This window comes from Panthera pardus, unplaced genomic scaffold (genome assembly GCF_024362965.1).
Source record: "Panthera pardus isolate Hobbes unplaced genomic scaffold, ASM2436296v1 HiC_scaffold_13, whole genome shotgun sequence".
NCBI classification, from domain to species: domain Eukaryota; kingdom Metazoa; phylum Chordata; class Mammalia; order Carnivora; family Felidae; genus Panthera; species Panthera pardus.
In genome coordinates this window covers 30,921,816-30,944,590 of record NW_026526688.1, presented here as the reverse complement: position 1 = coordinate 30,944,590, position 22,775 = coordinate 30,921,816, and the positions used below count along the sequence as shown (strand labels likewise).

At 38.3% G+C, this 22,775-nt stretch overlaps 1 long non-coding RNA gene across 1 annotated transcript in view; it reads left to right on the top strand.

Annotated features, from left to right (window-relative positions):
* Positions 1-21,766, top strand: part of LOC109277286 (uncharacterized) — a 106,282-nt gene extending 84,516 nt beyond the window's left edge. Inside the window, exon 3 of the long non-coding RNA XR_002085084.2 lies at positions 21,643-21,766. This is a non-coding gene — a long non-coding RNA (uncharacterized LOC109277286). The remainder of the gene's footprint in view (positions 1-21,642) is intronic.
* Positions 21,767-22,775: the final 1,009 nt, after the last annotated feature.

Here is a 22,775-nt window from a genome sequence, read left to right as displayed (position 1 = left end):
GCTCCAGGCTCTGAGCTGCCAGCACAGAGCCCGATGTGGGGCTCGAACCCACAGACTGTGAGATCATGGCCTGAGCTGAAGTCAGCCGCCCAACCGACTGAGCCACCTAGGCACCCCCATTTAGATATTAGAATAAAAGAATTTAAAACAACTTGAATTCCAATGAGGCAGTGATAAAATAAATAACAGTACATTCACCTTGGACTATTACATAGACAGTGAAAATAGTATTTTGAAGACTAACATGATAAAATGCTTGATCTAGAAATAGGACATTAAAAAGTCAGAGTACATATGTGTCTGGATCTTTCATGAAATGCTATTATGTGTATTCTCTTTTTTATAATTTTCTGTGTTTTCTAAATTTTCTACAATAAATATATTTTACTTTTATAATTGGTAAAGCAGTTATGATTATTTATTTATTTATTTATTTATTTATTTAGAGCATGCACACACAAGTAGGAGAGACGGAAAGAGAGAATCCTAAGCAGACTCCATGCTGTCAGCACAAACCCGGTGCCAGGCTTAAATTCATGCACGGCGAGATGGTGACTTGAGCGGAAATCAAGAGTCAGACATTTAACAGACTGAGCCATCCAGGCGCCCCTGAACTAGTTATAATTTTAATAGAATTACATAGCAGTTCATTCAGGAATTTTGTATCAGAATTAATTTTTCTAACACTACGTTTCAGTAACTGAACATAATGTGTTTCTTCATAGAAAAACACTAATTAGTAATTATTATGTATTTATCTCTTATCTATCTCCCCTAGTAGAATGTTAGCTTCTACTTCTATTTCTGTAGTGACACTCTATGTAAAGAACGTTCTGCCCTGAAGGAAGTTTTTTGTATTTGTACTGTCCAATATTGTAGCCACTAGCCACAGGTAGTGATTGAGTACTTAAAATGTGGCCAGTGCAACTGAAGAACTGAATTTTAAAATTTACTTTGTTACGGAACCAGGCGGAAAAACCAAGTGGCACTCAGAGATCTTGGTGGATCGGAGATTTATTCAATACCGGTGGGCTCAGAGGAGACCATTTCTCCAAAGATCTGAGCCCCGAATGAAGGGGGGAAGGGTAATTTATAGTTGTCAGCTTCCATATTTGTGGCAGGTTTTCACACGCGCGGCAAACAGGGCAAGAAGAACCCAGAAGAGGGGTCTCCAAGAGACCAGAGCTTGTTTTAGTCCCGTGGGCCATTTTATGGTATAAAACTTTATCATTTTCCCAACAATTTACTTTTAATTAATTTAAAATGTAAATTGATATAGTCACACACTGTATTAGAAAGTGTAATACTAGAGTCCAGAATAGTGTCAGGCAAATAGTAGGTGCTAAATAAACAGTTGGGGGTGCCTGGGCGGCTCAGTTGGTTGAGCATACAGCTCTTGGTTTCAGCTTAAGTCAGGATCTCATCATTTGTGGGTTTTGAGTCACATGTCAGGCTCTGTGCTGACAGTGTGGAGCCTGCTTGGGATTCTCTTTCTCTCCCTCTCTCTCTGCCCCTCCTCCTCTATGCTGTCTCTGTCTCTCTCAAAAATAAATAAAATTAAAAAAAATTTGTATGATGTATGGATGCATAGACAAAATTATTTGCTGATTTGGCATCATTTGATGACAATGGGGAAAGAACAGAGATAAAATTTGGTATTATCTTACATATAATATTAATATTAAAAATGGACCAGTTTGAAAGTTGTTGGCCCTAATGCCAAAATGAAATGAGAAATGGTGACTCCAGTGATATTAATAAATACGTATTAGTATGCTTAATTGCTCTATAAATATGAGATCATTTAATCCTCCTCATCCCAAGAAGTAATATCATTTCTTCTCATTTTATACCTAAGGAAACTCAGGCACAGAGAGGCAAGGTAACTTGTTCAGGGACACTTAGCTAGTGGAGCCAGGGTTCAAATCCAGGTAGTCTGGGTTCATCTGCAGTCTTAGCTTCCGTGATTTGTCTAGATGAAAGGATGCCCTTTCTAAGGACTTGGGGTGGTAATTGATGTTAATGCAGCAGGTCCACCTTTACAGTGGATTCCTGTACGAGAGTACAATGAAGAACATCATGTATAGTGTCTTTGTTCTATTTTCAGTGCCTACACATGAACTCTTGAAATTCGTTCAGCAAACATGTATTGCATGAAACTAAGTGCCAGATATTGTAAGGTTCTGGAGCTACGAGTTATAAAGAGGCTATGTTACCTTCCCTCCAGGAGCCAAGATACCAGAAAAGATCCATCAGAAGAGATTACAAAGTGTGTTAAGTACAAAACTGAAAATATAAAAATAGCATTCTGGGAGCAAGGTGAGGGGAGACTGGGAGAAGGAGTGGGGGAGGGGGGAGGCAGAGAAGGAGGGAGGGAGAAAGAGAGAGAACGTTTGGAAAGAGTTGATACTGAGGGGTAGGGGTCCCTCTTTCTACTCCACTTTCTGCTCGACAACTCACCTGGCTCTCCTTCAGGCTGTAAGATATTCAGAGATCATGGTCAGAGCTTGATTTGGGTTTAATCCCCATCTATTATTTATTAGCTGGTGATTTGGGGGCAAGTTGTTTCTAGGTTTACATAATGGTTCAAACATCCCTACCCTGTAGATCTCGTTTGTTTGTTTGTTTGTTTGTTTGTTTGTTTGTTTGTTTTTCATGAAAATCAAAATGAGATCCTGCCTGTTTGTTCATCTATGCCACCTAAAGGGGGTGGAAAAGCAAGCTTTTATCTTCAGAAGCTTGGGTGACTAACTGGCAGACCCATACATAAATAATGAAAGGGCAGCCTCCCTGGAATATGTCTAGACTTCAGGGCGATATCTGATTTAGCATCCCAAAGGATCTCATGTGCAAAACGCCCTGTCGGTGACTGCATTGGCACAAGTGGTGTTGTGTTTCAGAAGTCCGCTTGGAAGATGCAAGATAAAGGACGGCAGGAGTGGGGTCTGGAGGGGCACCACAGGTGCTAGCTAGCCTAAGGTCCACATTTGATATTAGTGGATCACAGGAAGGGGAAAAGCAGAAAGTCCAGGAATATTTGAAAAATAGAAATCTGTGAGCTATGACTCGAAGCTCATCAATTGGGCATTAAAAAAAAATCACATTTATGAAACACCTTGGAGCTTTAAAATGTGACTTCAGAAAGATTTTCCCTTTCTCCTTAAAATCAATCCATCAATCAATGAATCAATCATCAATCCCTGATAGTTATTATCGCCCTCACAACAAAAAACAAAAGACCTACAGAAGTTAAATTATTTGCTCAGGTCCTCTCAATGAAACCAATAAATAAGATAGGATATATGATCCAAAGTCCAGTTATCTCCACCATACGATAGAAAATAGGAAGAGTCAAAGGAAATGCAGTTGGCCAAGGTGGTTACTGACTGATTTCACGGAAGAATGTGAAATTGCTTCTTAACAGGAGAACACCCAAGCCTGGGCATGCTGTGTTGCACAACAGGATCTAGATCTACCTTAGATCCATTCATGACTCTTAATTGGGATTAATACTCAGAATCTACCCAAGATTTTCAATGAATTAAACAGGAAAATAAAACAGAATAGAGTTTTACCTCGTCAACCTTCAACCAGAGTCAAGGATTTTCAGTAAGGAGTTAGTGCTTGGCCTTTCTGCAGGCAAACTCTCTTTCCTGCAGCTGCTATCTGCAATGGCCGGAGGCCGTCTTCTTTGTCAGCTCACTCGAGAATTTGCCTTAAAACAGAAGCTCCTTGGGCAGCCCTAGGGAACCTGGCATCTCTTGAAATCCTCTAATCAAAGATAGCTTTTGCCTAAAGCTCTCTCTTATAAAGGCAAGGAAGATAGTGGCAATTATCCAAGTGATTCAAGCAAGAGAAATGAATTTGATCTTCATTACCTAACTTTTCAGGCAAAAATTTCTTACAGCAGTGCTTCTCAATTTTTCTCATGCAGAGAATCGCCCGGGGGTCCTGTTAAAATGCAGGTTCTAATTTAGTAGGTTTTGGGTGGGGACGGAAGATTCTGCATTTCTAAGGAGCTCCCAGTTGACGCTGACCACAGATTCAGAAGTGAGGCTTTACCCACAAAGCTTGGCCCACTTCTGCACTTGCTATCTTTGGAGCAGAGGGTCTCAAAGTTTGGGCCGCATTAGAATCACCCAAGGAACGTGGAAAAAATGCAAAGTTTGATTTGGTAGACCTGATATTTGCTTTTCTAATAAGTACCTCAGCTGTTCCCAGAGGCCATTCTCTAAGAAATGACTTAGGGGAAGCACGGCGGTGACCCAAAGTAGCCAGGTATGCTCAGCCGGGCCAGGACGCAGCCTTTGGAACCAATAAAGTCTTAGTTAGAGGTTTCTTTAAGTGGAGAAGAATATAAAAGTCAGTGAGAGTCCAGCCTCTAAATTCAGCAAAATAAGATAAAGCTAATGGTGGCACTCACATGGGGCTTCTGCATTGCTGGGCGGGAAAAGGAGTCTCAAATCTCTTCTGATCACACCCCTTGTAATTTCCTTCTGAAGGACCTGGGATGTGGTAGAAGGAGGAGCAAGCTGAGGATGATGATAACTGGCACCTGAGACCCCAGGAAAAGGGCATTTACAGTAGTGCCTGGAGGGCCCGGCAGCCCTGTGAGAAGTATGAGGATACATGCAGTCTGACAGCCATACTTTAAGTCATATTTTTCGTTTTCAGAAATGGTTTCTATGGAAACTCACCAGCCAGGTTTCTCAGTCTACAGGCAGAGATCATTTTGCGAGACGCGTGTTTTTCGGTGAAGCATCGGCTATAAAAGTGGCAATATGAAGGTGAATAAAATTGACCCATGGTACAAAAACGATCTCCTGCTCACCTTGCTTAGATGACGTCTTGCAGGAGAAAGGGAAGACACGGTTTCAGTTTCCTGTCCTGAACTACAAGAGGACAGAAGGTGATGGAGAGCAAGGTGAAGGAGCACTGAGTGTGTAAAGTCACTAGGCCTTCGTGTCCTTTGTCACATACGAGAATGGCGTTAAACTAGGTTAAACATAAAGCCCCACCTAGTGCGGGAATTCTGTGTTTCCATGCCTGCAGTGATTGTGTTCTGCTCACTGGTGCCACAATGACTGAGAAGAACAGGGGAGACCCTTAGAAACCATTAGTTCGCTAAAGTGTATGTATGTGACTGCGCGTGTGTAGACTTAGTTACCTATTGTCTAATTTCATTAGGGTGAAGCTCTACATTATAAAATGCCTTCACCTTGAGAACTCTGACTTTTGTTTTCTACTCTTTCTGCTCCAGTCATTGCCACAGACCACATCTCTGTTCTTCTAGACCACTGAAGTCTCAGATCAAAAATAAATTGATGAAATTTGGCTCCTTTTTACAGTGACCTTTTAATTAATTTGACATAGACTTTTTTGGTTTGTTTGTTTGGAATGTTCAGATCATTTTGGTGGGTTTTTAAAAAAATTTTTTTAATGTTTATTTATTTTTGAGAAAGAGAGAGACAGAACGTGAGTAGGGGAAGGGCAGAGAGAGAGGGAAACACAGAATCCGAAGCAAGCTCCAGGCTCTGAGCTGTCAGCACAGAGCCCAACGTGGGGTTCGAGCCCATGAACAGTGAGATCATGACCTGAGCCGAAGTCATATGTTCAACCAACTGAGCCACCCAGGCACCCTTTTTGTTTCCCTACAAACTTTTTTTTTTTTTTTTTTTTTTTTAATCTTTCAATTCTGGAGCTCGGGAGTGAGTTAGACGATAGAAAAGATTTGGATCCTTTGGATACATATGTCCGAAGTTTAAACCTCACCTCCTTTGTGAAGAACGCTTTGATTCTCTTAAATCACAACTATTTCTTATTTTTTTGATCCTAAAAAATCATTGCTCTTTTCGCCATCATCCTTTAGCATATTTCTAGGTGTAAATGAGCAATCTTAGATAATATGTGATCTAAATTTATACCACTGAAATTATTGGGTAGATTAAAATATGTACTAAAAGCACACAGAGGGGTGCTCGGGTGGCTCAGTCAGTTAGGTGTCCGACTTCGGCTAAGGTCATTATCTCACAGTTCCTGGGTTCGAGCCCCACGTTGGGCTTTGTGCTGTCAGTGCGGAGCCTGCTTGGAGTCCTCTGTCTCCCTCTTTCTCTGCCCCTCCCCCACGTGTGTGTGTGTGTGTGTGTGTGTGTGTGTGTGTGTGCGCGCGCGCGCGCATGCTCTCTCCCTCTCAAAAATAAATAAACATTTAAAAAATTATCAAAAAATAAAAGCACATAGAGAACTTGGTAGGGATCTCGCTGTTGGATGAAACAAGTTTCATAGGAAAATGACTGTCTTGCTCTGAGAAGTCTGGGATGCCTGGAGAAGGAGCTAGACAGATGGAAAGCAGGAATTTCCCATACTGCAGCCCTGTATATCCTGAATGGATGGAGAAGTCCACTTCCGGCTCTGACACTGACAACTCTATGAGCTTAAGGGACCTTATTAACCTCCTGATTTCCAGTTTTTTCTGCTCTCAAAAGGAGGTAATACCAAGTTCTTAAGGTAGACAATTAAATACCACATGCATATAAAATCCAACAGAGTCCGTTTTGAGAACTCTGTCAACATATGCCAACAACAGTGAAAATGATGTGGGAGGGGAGCACCCTCTGGGGAGGCAGTTGATCTACTGACATTTGGGACAAACCATGGAAATAAATTCTAGGGCCGTATTCAGGCAAGAGCGGGGCCTAGGTTGGGAATAAAGGGTCATGAGGCATTTTCTGAAGTTAACTATTTTTAAGTACTTTCAATCCACCACTCCTTTGGTGCTTCATTTGTCCGAAAGCCATAGGTTTAAGAGCTACTGCCTGATTGTTATGCTTTACAACACACTCAACAGAAGAGATGAAACTCAATAAAAGAGAATAAAGTAATTTGTAGTATTTCTTTCTCCAAGGTATAAAGTATTTATTTTGAGCCACATAATTATTAAGATTGTAATTGGCTATTGGCAGGTCGAAAATTGGAAGCAAAGAAATGCATTATAAAAGAATGGAAACTCTGTGGATAATTTTTATTCTTCTGAGTAGTTCGTGCTACTTAGTTGCTTTCAGAGAAACAAATCAATAACTATTATTTAGAGTTTCCCTCTAGCTTCCACTGCTTTAGGAGCCGTTTCTCTATCAGTGATCCCGTAATTTCATCAATATGGTATCATTAGCACTCCGCAGTTAGCAATTAACCTTTATCCAACATGCTCAGTTATAGCTTTAGGAAAAAACTGTCAGTCACATGGAGTATGCTCAGATTTCAGTGGTATAGCTAGCTCTATTTAAGATAGATGAAACAGCTGTTAAAGTTATAGTTAGAGCTAGAGTAAGTATTGATTTGCAAGAACCAATTTCCTGTTTTTAAGGCAATCCGAGGAACCAAGGGGATATCCGTATCAGTCATTTTTAATCTTGGTAAGAAGTAAAGTAAGTGCTCCCTAATAGGGGCACCACGACATGCTGGTTTCTTGCAGAGCTCATTAGCAGCAGCTCCGTTTTAGATACCAGAACATATATTAGTATTCTGCTAGTTACACCGCAGTCACTATATTTGTAGAGTGCTTTCACACAATTACATCGACCCTTGAACAACACAGAATTGATCTGCGCAGGTGCACTTACACGCAGATTTTTTTTTTTTATATATATAAATACGGCTCAGTGTTGTAAATGTATTTTCTCTTTCTTATGATTTTCTTAATAACATTTTCTTTTGGGTAGCTTACTTTAAATTGTAAGAATGCAGTATATAATACATGTAACATAGAAATATGTGTTAATTGTTTATGTTAATGACGAGGCTTCCAGTCGACCGTAGGCTATTAGTAGTTAAATTTGGGGGAGAGTTCAAAAGTTGTATGTGGATATTCTTTTTTTTTTTTTTTAAGTTTATTTATATATTTTTGAGAGAGAGTGAGAGACAGAAGGGTTGGGGCAGAGAGAGAGGGAAAGAGAGAGAATCTCAAGCAGGCTCTGCTGTCATTATGGAGTCCAGTGTGAGGCTTGAACTCACAACCTGTGAGATCATGACCTGAGCCAAAACCAAGAGCCAGAAGCTTAACCGACTAAGGCACCCAAGTGCCCCTACATGCGGATTTTCAACTGCACACGGGTCAATGCCCCAAACCCTCATGCTGTTCAAGGGTCAACTTAACTTCCAATGATCCTCACAACAATGCAAGGAAGTAATGTAATTATGTCCTTTCTTCCGATTGAATACTTTTAAGCAAAAACATATCCCTGGATCATTGCCCCAGATCTACCAGTAAATTTCTGTATGACCTCCAAAGTTGCCTGTGCGGGCTTCAGCGTCCTCAACTATAAAATTAGTTGTAATAACAAGCCGTTGTTTCAGTGGCTTGAAGCTCATTTCTAGATATGAGATCTGTGATTCCAGGCTTCTCCAAATTAACTTTGTATCTCGGCAAGAGTACTGTAGTATTAATTATTGATGAAATCACACCATAATGTCCTAGCCATTGTCCTATGGTATATTTTGTACGAGTGATGATGTTTTTAGTAATATGAGCACACTGTGCAGTACTTGTCTTTTGAATCTTTGCAAACAGTGTTTTGATGACCTCTTTTCTTGAAACTAATGTAGAAAATTTGCAGATCATACTTGCAATAATATTAACCATTAATTTTTCCCCAGACCTAAAAAATTTCTTTTGACACGTATCATACATAACAGGAATAATTTAAATAGGCAAAACACAATAATTAAGAGATGGATGGAGTAGAGATCCATCCCTGTTGTTTACAGTAATGTGAATTGTCTGGCATATAAAATGTCATTAGTGAAGGGGAAGAAGATTCCAGAGACAGATCTACAAATGATCTACGTAGTAGATGAAAAATTCCAAGTAGAGAAAGAAACGTTCACTTTAATTTGTCATAAACTAACTTAAGTGCAGAAAGCAATATAAGCTTTTGTTAAGATTTACCTTTTTTTTTTTTTTTTTTTTGGTATATGGGGACAGTTGGTCTCAAGGATTAAAACTGAATACAATCCAGTAGAGAAACAAGTGACTGTTTTTTTTTTGTTTGTTTTTTTAATCCAGAAAAACATTTGCAAAGAGAAAGAAAAGAAAACAATCTATGTAATAAATTTTAAAAAAACGTTCCTTGTGTTGCCTAGCTCTTGGAGAAGCTTTTGAGGAGCTCTATAGACCTTGCTCCTTCTCACTAGAGCTGAACTCGAACGTGGACTAGATTCTCTTCAGTTGCATGAAGTACTTCCAGCCACGAGGTCTGAAAAGGGCTTAAAAGGAATGGAGGAGTCTAGAACTCACTGATTGCCGTGATTGGGACACTTTGACTTAAATGAAGGGAAAAATTCTGGTGAGGACTTTCCTTGGGTCATTTATTAAAAATTCCGTATCACTGCTTTTTCAGGTTTTAATGATGATGCACACATATAGATTAATAATGACATTTTTCCGATATAACTGACATGCCAGCATTTTTTTGTCTTTCACATCTAGTATTGAATTATACTACCATGGCCATCAAAGTAACTATTATTGGGGGGATTTAAAGTCTTCCTAAAAGCAAATGCAAGCAAGTTTCATAATTTTATTGATAAATGTATCAAATTTAAGAAATGTAATGGTACAGTACAGTATATATGTGTGTGATGGGGGTATAGCTCAGGGAGTAGAGCATTTGCATATGTGTGTGAGTGTGTGTATTTATATATGTACATATATATATATGTGCATGCACACAGGTATACACATACATATACACATACATATGTATGCATGTATATATATGCAATTATTCTTTTCATATTTTCATGACCTCAATGCACATCACAGTTAAAAGTAATACAAACATTTTCCCAACTGTGGTTGAATTGGGAGTAAAGAGCCTAGAACCCCTTCTTCCCTTGTCTCTGAGGTTACTGAAATACCACTGCAGGTTGAAAAGCAATGTGTAGTCCACATCCTTCCCATTTTACACATGAGGAGACAGAGGCTCAAACATGTTAAAATACACGGTCTCATCATAGTCACTCATTTCCCCACTTGAGACCGGGACCCCACCCCAAGTTCAGTGATAAGATGACGGCAAACTCTTTCTCTGGATATCCAGGGTCCTGCTCTCTCGTCACACTGAGCTACTGATTTGGGTCTGTAACCTCGAACACATCAGTTGACCTCTTTGAATTGATGCTTTCTTGTCCTAAAACAGGAAAGATGCTAGGAGATATTAAAACAGGCAAAGGAAGAACAAATCTTCTACAGGACACTTTTATTTCTACAAAATGACTCCAGGGGAAATCCCCCAGAAATCACCAAAGGATTCAGCTACAGAAAATCAAACAGAACAAAGGGACTAAGAGACACTTCAAAGAAAGCAAACACTAAGAGAGACCCCCCGTCCCTCTGGGCGTCTGCAGTGGAGTGGTCCTTAAAAGCAGAACGGAGCAATTGCAGGAGGGCAATGTTTTACCACAGCAGTGCTGTTAAAAATTTTCCATGGAAGTACCTCTAGCAGGAGAGAAATGGGAATATATTAGCCCTTGTCCCTTAACCACCAACCTAGTGTATAATTTGATGTGACTAGTGGCAAACACAAAAATTAATTGCAGTCTCATATTTTACATAAAATGGGATAATCTCTAGCATTTCACTTTTTATTTTGCCTTTCCTCTTGTATTTAAAATTATAAATTAATTTTAATATAAAATAATGTTTATCCACTTAGCTATACCTGCTGAGTTGTGTTTTTTTTTTTTTTTTAAATACCTGCTGAGTTTTACAGCAGCACTGTGAGGAGGAGAAGAAGGAGAAATAAAGGCACAGATCATTCTCAAATATCTATTAATTATATACATGGAGACCAGAGGACAGTAGAAACATTTTCTCAGTGCCTTACCTTTCTGTTATGCTGATTTCACCTAAAATGAATGTAGGTGAATTTCTCCTCTTGTTCTCCTTTGAGCCAATGGATTACTATATGTTGATGGGTATTGATAAATATTTTCTAAGGAATGTATCCTTTTATACCCAAATATCCCGTCAAAACCTTATATCATTTCCTATCTAACATGCCCATACCTGTCTAAATAAACATTGAGAGAAACATAGGTCAGATGCACATTAATATATAAGTTTGGCTTTGCAAAACATCTTGTGTTCTTTAAAAGGTTTTGTCCATTGTTTTCAATAAACAGAAAGATAAACGCATGTATAAACACACATAAAGGTGTAAATAATAATATTAAGAGCAAAACATTTGCACAAAGAAATATATTTCTAACTGGCTGAATCAGAGAGTAAAAGGAAAAAAAAAAAGAGGGTGGTGGGATTGAAGCGTACTGAGGGGATTCCTTGAGAACAAGTCATGTACAAACCTTCACAGATCTTCCAAACTCCTGTTCAGTGACAACACATTAGTAGTTTGAGTCAACCTAGGTGGGACTATTTATGCAATAGGAATTAGCAAACACCCTCAAGAATTGTTTCCCCAAGCTTGGAGAGCTGATCATTAAATATGAATCAGAACACCATGGGCTAACATCCTGAAGAACCCAAGGAGGACTTTTTCAAGCCTTGGTCAGTTGTCAAGACTCCTTAATTTATATTATGGACAGATAGACTTCCTTTAGTACTTTTCTTATCTTTTTTTTTTTTTAATGTTTATTTATTCTTGAGCGAGGAGAGAGACAGAGTGCGAGCGCACACAAGTAGGGGAGGGGTGGAGAGAGAGGGAGACACAGAATCTGAAGCGGACTCCAGGCTCTGAGCTGGCTCGAACTCATGAACTGCGAGATCATGACCTGAGGGGAAGTGGGATGCTTAACTGACTGATCCACCCAGGCGCCCCCCCTTTAGTACTTTTCTTGACTTCCAGTTCTTTTAAGTGTATACATTTAGGTGCATTTGCAGCAAATTTAATGGCTAAAGTGCTGCCTAAAAAAATCCTATTGTGCTATATTAAATATCAGAACACTCCAAGAAAACTATAGTCATGTTACAATAGGGTTAAGAGAAAATAAATGATAAATATTTGAATAAAGATGAGAACTGGCTTGAAGTAACATCAACAAGATGGCTAAGTAGGCAGCCCCAGACCCTCCCACAAACGCAATTCAGCAATAGCTCAAGGACAGTTCCCTTAGTGAGAATCAGAAAATATAAATTATGACAATGATAACGAAGTGTGTGTGTGTGTGTGTGGGGGGGGAGTGTTAAAATGTATAGTCTTTGTGATTGAATTTAAGCGATAATTAGCTTAAAATAAACCCCAGGGTAACCATATACACGCCCCCCCCCACACACACACACCCTCTATAGAAGCTACATAAAAGAAAAAAAGAGAAGAGAATCAAAGCAAATCAATACAAAAATTTAACAAAACACAGAAGATACTAGGAGAAGGAATAGCAGAAAAAAAAAAAGAACAGGACTAAGAGAAAACAAAATGGCAATTGTATATCCTTCCCTATCAGTAATTACTCTAAATGTAAATAGATTAAATGCCCACCAAAAGATAAAGAATGACTGAATGGATTAAACAGCAGCAGCAACAACAACAACAACAACAACACAACAAGACCCAGTAGATTGAAAAAAAGTAGAAGTTTGTTTCGCTCTCCAATAAAAGTCAGAATGTAGTCAGTCCAGGCCTTTCATGGCTGCTCCAGTATCATCAAGGGCCAAATTATTTTTTATTTTTTGCTTTACAGCATTTTTATGTGCCTTAGGGTCTCACATGGTGCTTGAGCCTCAGTCATTATTTTAGTATTCCAGCAAGCAGGAAAAAAAAAATATTGAAGCAGGGAAGAGAGAAGAATGTACCCCTCCCTTTAAAGATACTTAAGAAACTTCTTTAGAAGTCCCACATGATAATGCTGCTTATGTTTCTTGGCTAGAACTTAGTCACATTGTCACACTGGACACAAGGAAGACTGGGGAATATACTTTTTATTCTGGATAGCCATATAACCCGCTAAAAAGCAGGGGGTCTATTACTAAGAAAATAATTAGGAATAGACATTAAGGTAGGAGTGTAGTAATCTTTTCCACAGCTATGCATGCAAGTCAAATCTATAGCTTTTAAAACTACTGATAACCGGTGTTTCAATTACCTATTGCCATGTAACAACCACCCCAAGACTTAGTGATTTGAAATAACAATATTTTCTCATTTCCCACAATTCCATGCTTGGTTATACTCAGTTAGATTGTTTTTCTGATCTATATGGTGTCTGCTGGGATCACCCATGAGGCTGATTTCAGATGAGAGCTTGGTTGGCACTGGAATATCCAAGAAAGCTTTGCACACACGTCTTGGTAGGGAACACTGAGATGTCTAGAAGGCTGCAGTCTCCCCTTCCTCCTTCAGGATAGCCAAGTCTCTGTATGGTGACTCCCAGTTCCAAGAGGGTGGGTACGAACTGCCAGGCCTCTAAAGCCGAGACCTAGAACTCACAGTGCTACTTCTACCACACTACTGGTCAAAGCAAGTCACAAAGTTACCCCAGATACAAAAGCAGGGGAAGTAGATTCTACCTTTGTATGGTAGGTGTGGCAGATGCGCAGAATGAGAGGAGGAATTGCTGGTGGCCATCTTTGGAAGCCATCTTCCACCATGGCTCAACACTTCAGTTAGGGATCCTAAGTAGCCTGGGAGTTTGTTGAAGTCTGTATTTAGGATGGAAGGAAGAAGAGAGGAAATTCATAGGTGGTTGTGTTTCATATACAAGAGTAAAAATCACTGGCTTATTCCAGAGTCCCAGTTGACTCGACATTGTGAAGGCAGCGTGTAGAAATATCCATAAATTCTGCATAGAGCAGCCCCGACATCAACAAAATGACTCTCACGTAGTATTGTTGGCACTGCTAATTGGTATAACCTTTCTAGGTATAAGCTATAAAATATGTATGCCATGGATTCAGTAATTCTGATTTTGAAGTATCTACCTCAAGCATAAATTTTAATAAGTGTGAACACCTTCACACAAAAAAATGTTCAATGTATATTTTGCATACAAATAAAAAATTAGGAATAATTGTGTATTTGCCAGAAAGATTTATTTAGAGGGATAATAAATTACACTGCAGTTATTATTTATTTTTTTTAAGTTTTTTTCTAATGTTTATTTTATTTTTGAGGGAGAGACAGAGTTAGAGACAGAGACAGAGAGACAGTGTGCAAACAGAGGAGGGGGGGCAGAGAGAGAGAGACACACACAGAATCCAAAGCACGTTCCAGGCTCTGAGCTGTCAGCACAGAGCCCGACGTGGGGCTTGAACTCATGAACTGTGAGATCATGACCTGAGCCGAAGTTGGATGCTCAACCAACTGAACCACCCAGGTGCCCATACACTGCAATTTTAAAGAATAATAATATTTGAAAGGTCTTCACCTATTTGAAGTGGCAAAAGTAGTCTAAAGAGGAGAATATAAATAGTATATGTACAAGTTATGTATACTTTTCTTTTTGCAAAATTATGCATAAAAATTCTGAAAGGATATATAACAGTATGTTAATAATGGTTGTATTATGGTTACTAATATTATGGTTTCTTTTTCTTGGTTGTCTTTTCAAAACTTTTTAATAAACAAGCATTATTAATGTACTAAAATCATATTAAATAGGGGCACCTGGATGGCTCAGTCGGTTAAGCGTCTGGCTTCAGCTCAGTTCATGGTCTCACAGGCTCATGAGTTTGAGTCCCGCCTGTCGGGCTCTGTGCTGACAGCTCAGAGCCTGAAACCTGCTTCAGATTCTGTGTCTCCCTCTCTCTGCCCCTCCCCTGTGCTCTGTCTCTGTCTCTCTCAAGAATAAATAAGACACTAAAAAAAATTTTTTTTAGATCATATTAAATACAATATTAAATACTAAAGCAATTGCACAGTATCCACTTGGCTTGGTTTATGTTTTCCAAAAATAACCACGCAAAGTGAGTTTATATGAGTCCTCACTGTTCTTCCCAAGGAACAGACAATTATACTCAAATATTCCCTTTCTGAATACAATTTCAGTTTGTGAGCCCAGCCATCTGTGAGATTTGTTGCATCCCTTCTTCCTATAGGCTATTGTTCAGCTTTTCAGTTATACTTTGGAGTAAATACAGAAGAACTAACAGTGAGGTTATCACCTCTGATAGCAAATGAAAACAAGGTCCTGGGAACCTGGATAAAATCAAAAGGCGTGAGACCCAGGGTAAAAGATCTACCAAGGTAAAACTACATTTCAAATCCCCACATTATTTCACTGGGTTTTAAGTCAGTAAGGCCTTCAGAGTTATTGTGTGTCCAGTTTGGGCAGGACGTTAAGTGAAATGGTGACCTGTCAACAGTAGACACAGTCCCTGTCTTGAGGGAGAGAGAGAACACAGACAAAGACGGAAGCCATCAGGAGCCCTTACAGAAGAGCCCAACCACAAACAGACATTGGCACAGAGATCCTGGGCATGAAGAGTCCGTAGAGATTTAATTTTTTTGTTGTTTTTTCTGAAGAAAATGAACTTCTGCCTTTGTTTTTATTCTTATGTTAATAGAAAACCATGTGATTCGTCTTCAAGCTTGATAAAGTTCCTTCTAGACCCATGTCTGCTCACTTCTGAGCCATTGCTGCTTCACTGCTGATCATTCTTTTTAAAAAAAATTTTTTTTTAGTGTTTATTTATTCTTGAGCGAGAGAGAGACAGAGTGTAAGTGGGGGAGGGGCAGAGAGAGAGGGAGACACAGAATCTGAAGCAGGTTCCAGGCTCTGAGCTGTCAGCACAGAACCCAGCGTGGGGCTTGAACTCATGAACTGCAAGATCATGACCTGAGCTAAAGTCAGATGCTTAAGTGACTGAGCCACCCAGGTGCCCCAACTGCTGATTATTCTTGGTAAACCCTGCTCAAAGACCATCAGTGGCTCACGCATCACCTCCAGAATATCTGTGTATGTATGTATGTATGTATGTATGTATGTATGTATGTATCTATCTATCTATCATCTAGCTAATCTTCTGGATATATACTTTCAGTGAGTGATCTAGCAGAATCTACTCTTCCAACAGTAAACTCAAGCTAGTATCTAAAAACATTCACTACAAACAATTGACATCCATCTCCCAAACACAACTTTGACATTTGGACCTCTTTCTTCACCAGCCACATTCTTTTAACAATAAAGCATGTTTCACCCGAATCCAAATCCTACCTAATCTTCAAGACTCAATCCAAATTCTATATCCTTCTGAAATTCTCTCTAATCACAGCAAATCTAAGTATCCTCATTGACACATTCTTGTCCTCTTAACGTAAGGGCCAGCTATATATTTGATACCATTTGTGTATTACTTTGCATTGGTATCTTCAATATTCTACTTTGGGTTGTTAATTTTCTTTTCGCTTTTATTATAAGATCATTTAAAAATTGATACAAGTAACATACAAATACATTTTCATCAAAATGCAAAATAATAAAAACATTGTTGCGTACTTGTTATATGTTAAGTATTTAAAAAAGAGCTTTACATGTATTTAATACTTATAATAATTCCATGAGGTAGATAATATTATTATTTGCATTTTGCTTAGGAAACCAGGGTACAAAGAAGTTAAGGAACTTGCCCAAACTGTCCCCAGAGCTGGAACTCTTAACCTCTATATTATAGTATTTCTCATTAATATAGAATAATACAGAATTAAAATATCTATGTGAATGGTACAATTATATGAGACATCCCTGCCTCTGTTAACCTTTGTTCATTTATCTGTCCAGAACTTTATCCGATCATTTGCATGTTCATTCACATGCATAAGTAGCAGGTGTGAGTCTTACTCCATGAAGTGTCCATTTTTTTTTAAATTTTTTTGATGTTTATTCATTTTTGAAAGACAGAGAGAGACAGAGCACAAGCAGGGGTGGGGCAGAGAAAGAGGGGGACACAGAATCTGAAGCGGGCTCCAGGCTCTGAGCTGTCAGCACAGAGCCCGTGGCGGGGCTCGAACTCAGGAACCGTGAGGTCATGATCTGAGCCGAAGTCGGACGCTCAACCGACTGAGCCACCCAAGTGCCCCATACATTTTTTTTTCTATAACTGAACTTAATGGGTCGTGGTTTTTAGGATGGCAGAAACATTCATTTTTTAATTCCACATTTTCTTGACACCTTTTCTTGAGTTGTATGTAGGTTCCACAGAGGATCCCAGGTACTACATTATGGGGACCTATAAGGACCTCCATCCAAAGATATCCATGCTCCATCTAATCCTTATTTGTAAGGATTACTGTTACTGACAGCTAGGCCTCTCCAGATCTGGGTCTCTCTTAGGTACTCCTGCATTCCTCAAAAGCAGATTTAAAATCATTCCACAATTCCTGAGCATCCCTTGGGATGCAGCAGGAACTCAGGTGGAGTTCCTTAAGGCCCTTTACCACCCAAGCATTTCCAGCACCCTCTTGAATCAGGGGGAGCTCAGTGGACTTGCTTTAGGAACTACTTGGGAAGGTCTGTAGAAAGTAGACCAGGATTACTCTGCTCTTGAATTCCTCAGTTATTGCTAGAGTGTCTATCATTTCTGTTCTCCTCTCTCCTTCAGCTCTGATGTGGCAAAAGGTTCTTGTCTCAGCGAATATGTAACCTGGTTACCTTGTTTCTCTGATACTTCTATTCTCCCACTTCAGGAGGAATATTTCTCTAGCTAATCGTGTTCCACCAAATCTTCTGAACTCAAAAGCCAAGAAGATTTCACTCTTTTAGCCTGTGCTCTGTCACATCATTCCTCCCTTGTGGCAGTGAAGATGAGATGCCCTAGCAGCCTAGGCAGGGAGAAGGTCAGTGGGGTACAGAAACAATGGGGGGAAATAGCTTAATATCTCAAAATAGCATCCCACTATTCACATGTAGGTACATATTCAAATGTACTTTTTATAGCAGCCATGTATTATTGGTAGGGTTGACTCTACTTCTAACCCTTTGAGTCAGTTTTAATTTGGCTTAGCCTATCAGAATCCTCCTTTTCTTATGCTAAGTGATTGCTACTGATACACCTATGTAGCCTAAAATGGTCCAAGTGGAGTAGGGTCAAGAATTTTATTCCTTTTTGGGGCACCTGAATGGGTCAGTCAGTTAAGCATCTGACTCTTGGTTTCGGCTCAGATCATGACCTCATAATTTCATGAGTTCGAACCCTGCATCAGGCTCCATGCTGGCAGCGTTGAGCCTTCTTGGGATTCTCTGTCTCCCCTTCTGACCCTCCCCCATTTGTGCTATCTTTGTCTCTCTCAAAATAAACTTAAAATAATTTTTTTTGTTCTTTTTTGAATGGGGAAACACTTTCTCTCCCCTGGATGTAAATGAAGAAGCTGGTAATCCTGGTTTCTGCTTGTAGCCATTTTTTTGAAGATTAGGAACACCAGAACAAATAGAAAGCTGGTACTTGGAAAGAAACAATTTTAGAGTCTTGATTGTACCCTGCCTGAAGCCTGAACTATCTGTGGACTTGTCCTTGATTGTGCCAATAAGTTATTCTTAGTATCTAATTCAATTTAAGATTTTCTAATCTTAATTTGTAGATTTTCTAATGTAGATTTTCTGATGTAGATTTTCTAATAATTGAATTTGATATCCAGAAATGGAATTGCTGGATGTGGGGTATATTATTTAAATTGGGGTCAATAGTGTCAAACTGCCCTCAGAAACACTTTGTGATGTACGTTACTTCAATTGAGTATTTTAGATTACCTGTTTCTTTGCACTTTAACCAACAACAAATAATAACAATCTTTTTCATCTTTGCCAATCTGCTGGGTGAAATATAATATAATAATGTAACTTCTCTTTATACTCCTTTATTTTCTATAACATATTTTATGTTCCTTATGAGAAACCTAACTCAAATTTGCAAATTAATGTATTTTCTGGTTGAAGACATTCTAATTTTAGGTAACAGTTATCTGGGAAATTAAAATGTTAAGTCTCTAGCAGGGCTATTTTTCCTCTTTCCCCTTCTCTGACAAAAGATAGTTTTCCGTAAATAAAAGCTACAGAGATAGGCTTACCCAACCTCACAGTAGTGGAGAGAAAGGTCTTTGGACCCTTGCATTATCTTCTAAATTCTCATTGATCTCTGCTTAAGACTGACTACTCTGACTCATGGACTGAGGATGAATTTGGCAACTCATGAATGCATGTAGTCTGTTTTCTTGATTTTGTCATGGTCTGTACTTCTTCACAGATAATTCAGCCCCACCACAGCTCTGCCTGGAACTTAATCAATATTCCCGAGGTTTTCTGAGATCCCCCAAGAGATCCCTGCCCTGGGTTGTTGCCTTGCAACCCAGAACTCCCTTCTGGCCACAACAACTCCAACCCATACCATCAAGATCTCCAACATGCCTTATCAACAACCTTTTACAACTATGTCAGCACATCTGTAAGATTTCCTAGTCTCATGGGATCAGAGAGTAATTCAGTGTTGTAACTCTGGTGCTCTGTTTCTCTGTCTCTGTCTCTGTCTCTATCTCTGTAACTATTTGAACTCTGATATGATCAAGCAATATTGCCTTGTGAGAAAATATTCCTCATTACACTTGACCTGCCCTTATTACCACCATATATAGATTTCCAAATTGTGTATGGGACACAAAAGCTCTTCTGCTTTAGTTCTACTTTTCAGGTAAACTAGCATTATGACTTCTGGGATTTCAGTAGGATTTCAGTATAACATACTTTTCTGGGGCTTGCTTCCTCCTGTCCAGTCTACTCCTGCCTTACCACATGGGAATGGCAAAAATGGGCATTCCATTCCATTTCTCTTCTTATCTGACTGTTTTCTTGACATGGTAATTCACTTCCTTTCTACAACATTGTCATTTGCCTGACCACTCCCTTTTCTGGGATCATGAGATACCAGGAAAGAAATGAAGAGATCTAAAAATGTTATTTCTCTTATATTGAGACAAAAATTTTTCATGGGTTTATTGGTTGATATCCTTCTTCTAGGAATTACATGTTCATAGTCTTTTCATATGCTTGTGGAGTTCTTTACTTTTTCTTCTTAATTGTAATTGTTCTACATAGATTTATTTTCATTTATTCACTTAACAAACACTTATTGAGCCCGTTATTTTCTAAAATATGTGCTTGGTGAGAAAAACAGGATTCATGTTTTCATGGAACTCATATTTTCCTAAAGGAGGAAAGATTGACTGAAAAATTAACAGAATAATCACAGTAATTAACGTATTATTCCAAAGTAAGATTCTGAATAATGAGAATAATAATTAATAGGGAATAATGAAGAAATATCATGAAGATAGGGATATAAAAGGTGGCTTCTTTGAGGAAATTATATTTGAACTAAATAGTTGCAAATACTTTTCTCAGTCTCTTTCTTGTAAAATTTATATGGTATTCCATTTCAAAATTGTATATGGTCATAAAACTTCCCTACATTTGCATAAGCAAATCCAAAATTTAAAAAAATATATATAATCATATCAATAGATGCTAAAAAAGCGTTCAATAAAATCAACTCCTATTTATATAAACCTTGCACATTTCTCATTTGGTTTACTCTAAGTATTTTCAGTTTGTTCACTTTGTTTTATTTGCTTTCTGTGTGTTTTTATTTTCCTGTTATACATGTCATAGTTTTTTTTTCCTATTACATTTTCTAATTGTATAGGAAGGTTATTACTTTATGTTTATCTTGCATTTGGCACTGTTTCATAACTATTTTATAAATCCTGATTTTTTTAAATTCTTTTGGGTTTTCATGGCAAACAACCAATATATTATATCTTTATCTTGTCTTATGGCATAGCCTCAGGCTTCAAGTACATTGATGAATTAAAGCAATAATAGCAGAAACACTAGCCTTATTACTGAATGTAATTGGAAAGAATTATGATGCTTCACCATTAAATATGACGATAATGGTAGGATTCTTATATGTAATCTTTATCAAGCTATGGAAGCATTCTCTTCCTACCTCTTAAGACTTCTGTTATCATTGAGAATGTGAGTTGGATTTGATCAAATGCTTTTTAAGCATCTGTTGAGATAACCACATATTTTTCCTTTTGTATCTGCTAAAGTTGTGAATCAATCACGTTAATCGATAAGCATGTATTTAACCTTCATTTCTGAGAAAAGGTCTCCTTTGTCATAAAATGCCACTCTTCTAATATACTGCTGGCTTATTGAAAGAGTCATTGAGATTTTGAAAATCTGTGATTGAATTTGAGCTTTCTGTAGGTATTTGACTCTGGTCAAGTCACTTACTTTTGATTAACTTTATTTACAATTTTTTTTAATGTTTATTTATCTGTTTTTAGAGAGAGAGAGAGATCATGAGCAGGGGAGGGGCAGAGAGAGAGGGAGAGAGAGAAAGAGTCCCAAGCAGGCTCTGCACTGCCAGCACAGAGCCTGATGGCGGGGCTTGAACCCACAAACCATGAGATCATGACCTGAGCCAAATCAAGAATCAGAACCTTAACTGACTGAGCCACCCAAGCGCCCCACTTTTCAATAACTTTAATTCCTTCAAGTGTAATATGAGTACATTCCCCCATATTCACAAAGTAGCTGTTAAGATTAGATGAAATTGTAAAATTTTTATATAAAAAAGTTATATATATAATTTATATTCAAGCCAACAGAGATTATGCTTTTATCTTCCAGATGGGAAGCAGGAGCTACCTAAGATACTGTTGTTACTGAGGATGAACTCAGTGCATTGAATTACTACTGGGGCAACTCTCCTTTTTGCCAGTGGCATTGGTTCCATCCATTGAACAGATAAGGAGCGGAGCACACAAGATGGTAAGTTAATTTTCCCTAAGACTTCACCAGTGTTGGAAATGCTATCATGGCTCTGTCTGAGGGTTCAGCGATACTAACCAATAATTCTTAGCTAGTAGTTTGGATTACTTCTTCAAGAATAATGATGACATTTTGAAGGATAGAAAGAAAATGGCCCATGGGACGATATTTTGAAGATTGTCCACTAGATGGCACGATGAGCCTATTGTAATTGTTTTAACTAGGTATTTATTCACCAGTTAAATACTAATTAGTTAAGGAAAGATATTAGTAAATGGAAGTTAGTGATAGTAGCACTATCTTTAGGAAAGTTATTTGTTCCTTTTGTTTGAATATAAACTAAAGGTAGCAGCAACATAAAGCTATCTAGAGACAATGTTTAGCTCTCACTTGAAAGTAATCATCTCTGTAAGGAAAATAATTCAGCTGTGGCAACTGGACAGTATACATACGCTCTGAGAACAACAAAATATCAGTGAGAAATTTTTATCAAAAAAGCTAAACATATTTGTGTTCTCAATTGAATTACCTGAACTCTTTGTGAGATAAGTGGATTCCAAAAGAGCTTAGATAAGTATATCAATGACAAGATTAAACATGGATTTGTTTTGTTTTGTTTTCTTTTACTTTTTTTTTTTTTTTTTTTTGGATTAAACATGGATTTGAAAGGAAGCTGAGTAGTTTGACAATGCCAAAATAATTTTAGGTTTAACTCAGAGAAGGATACTTATTCTGTCATCAATTTAGGCTTGCTTTTGACAATAGAACACTTAGATCGATGGAATTTAGATAGTAATTATAACAAATATTATGATGATTATTAATTCTTATGTTCATTCTTATTAATTCTTGTGACAGAAAGTAACTGAATGTGCAGCTAGGACTTTTACCTCGGGCCTCTGAGAGTAGCATTTACCCATTCTAAACAAACACTGGCTTTTCTGTTTTATTCTACTGTTTTCTCTATACTTTGATTTATCCTCTCCAGACAT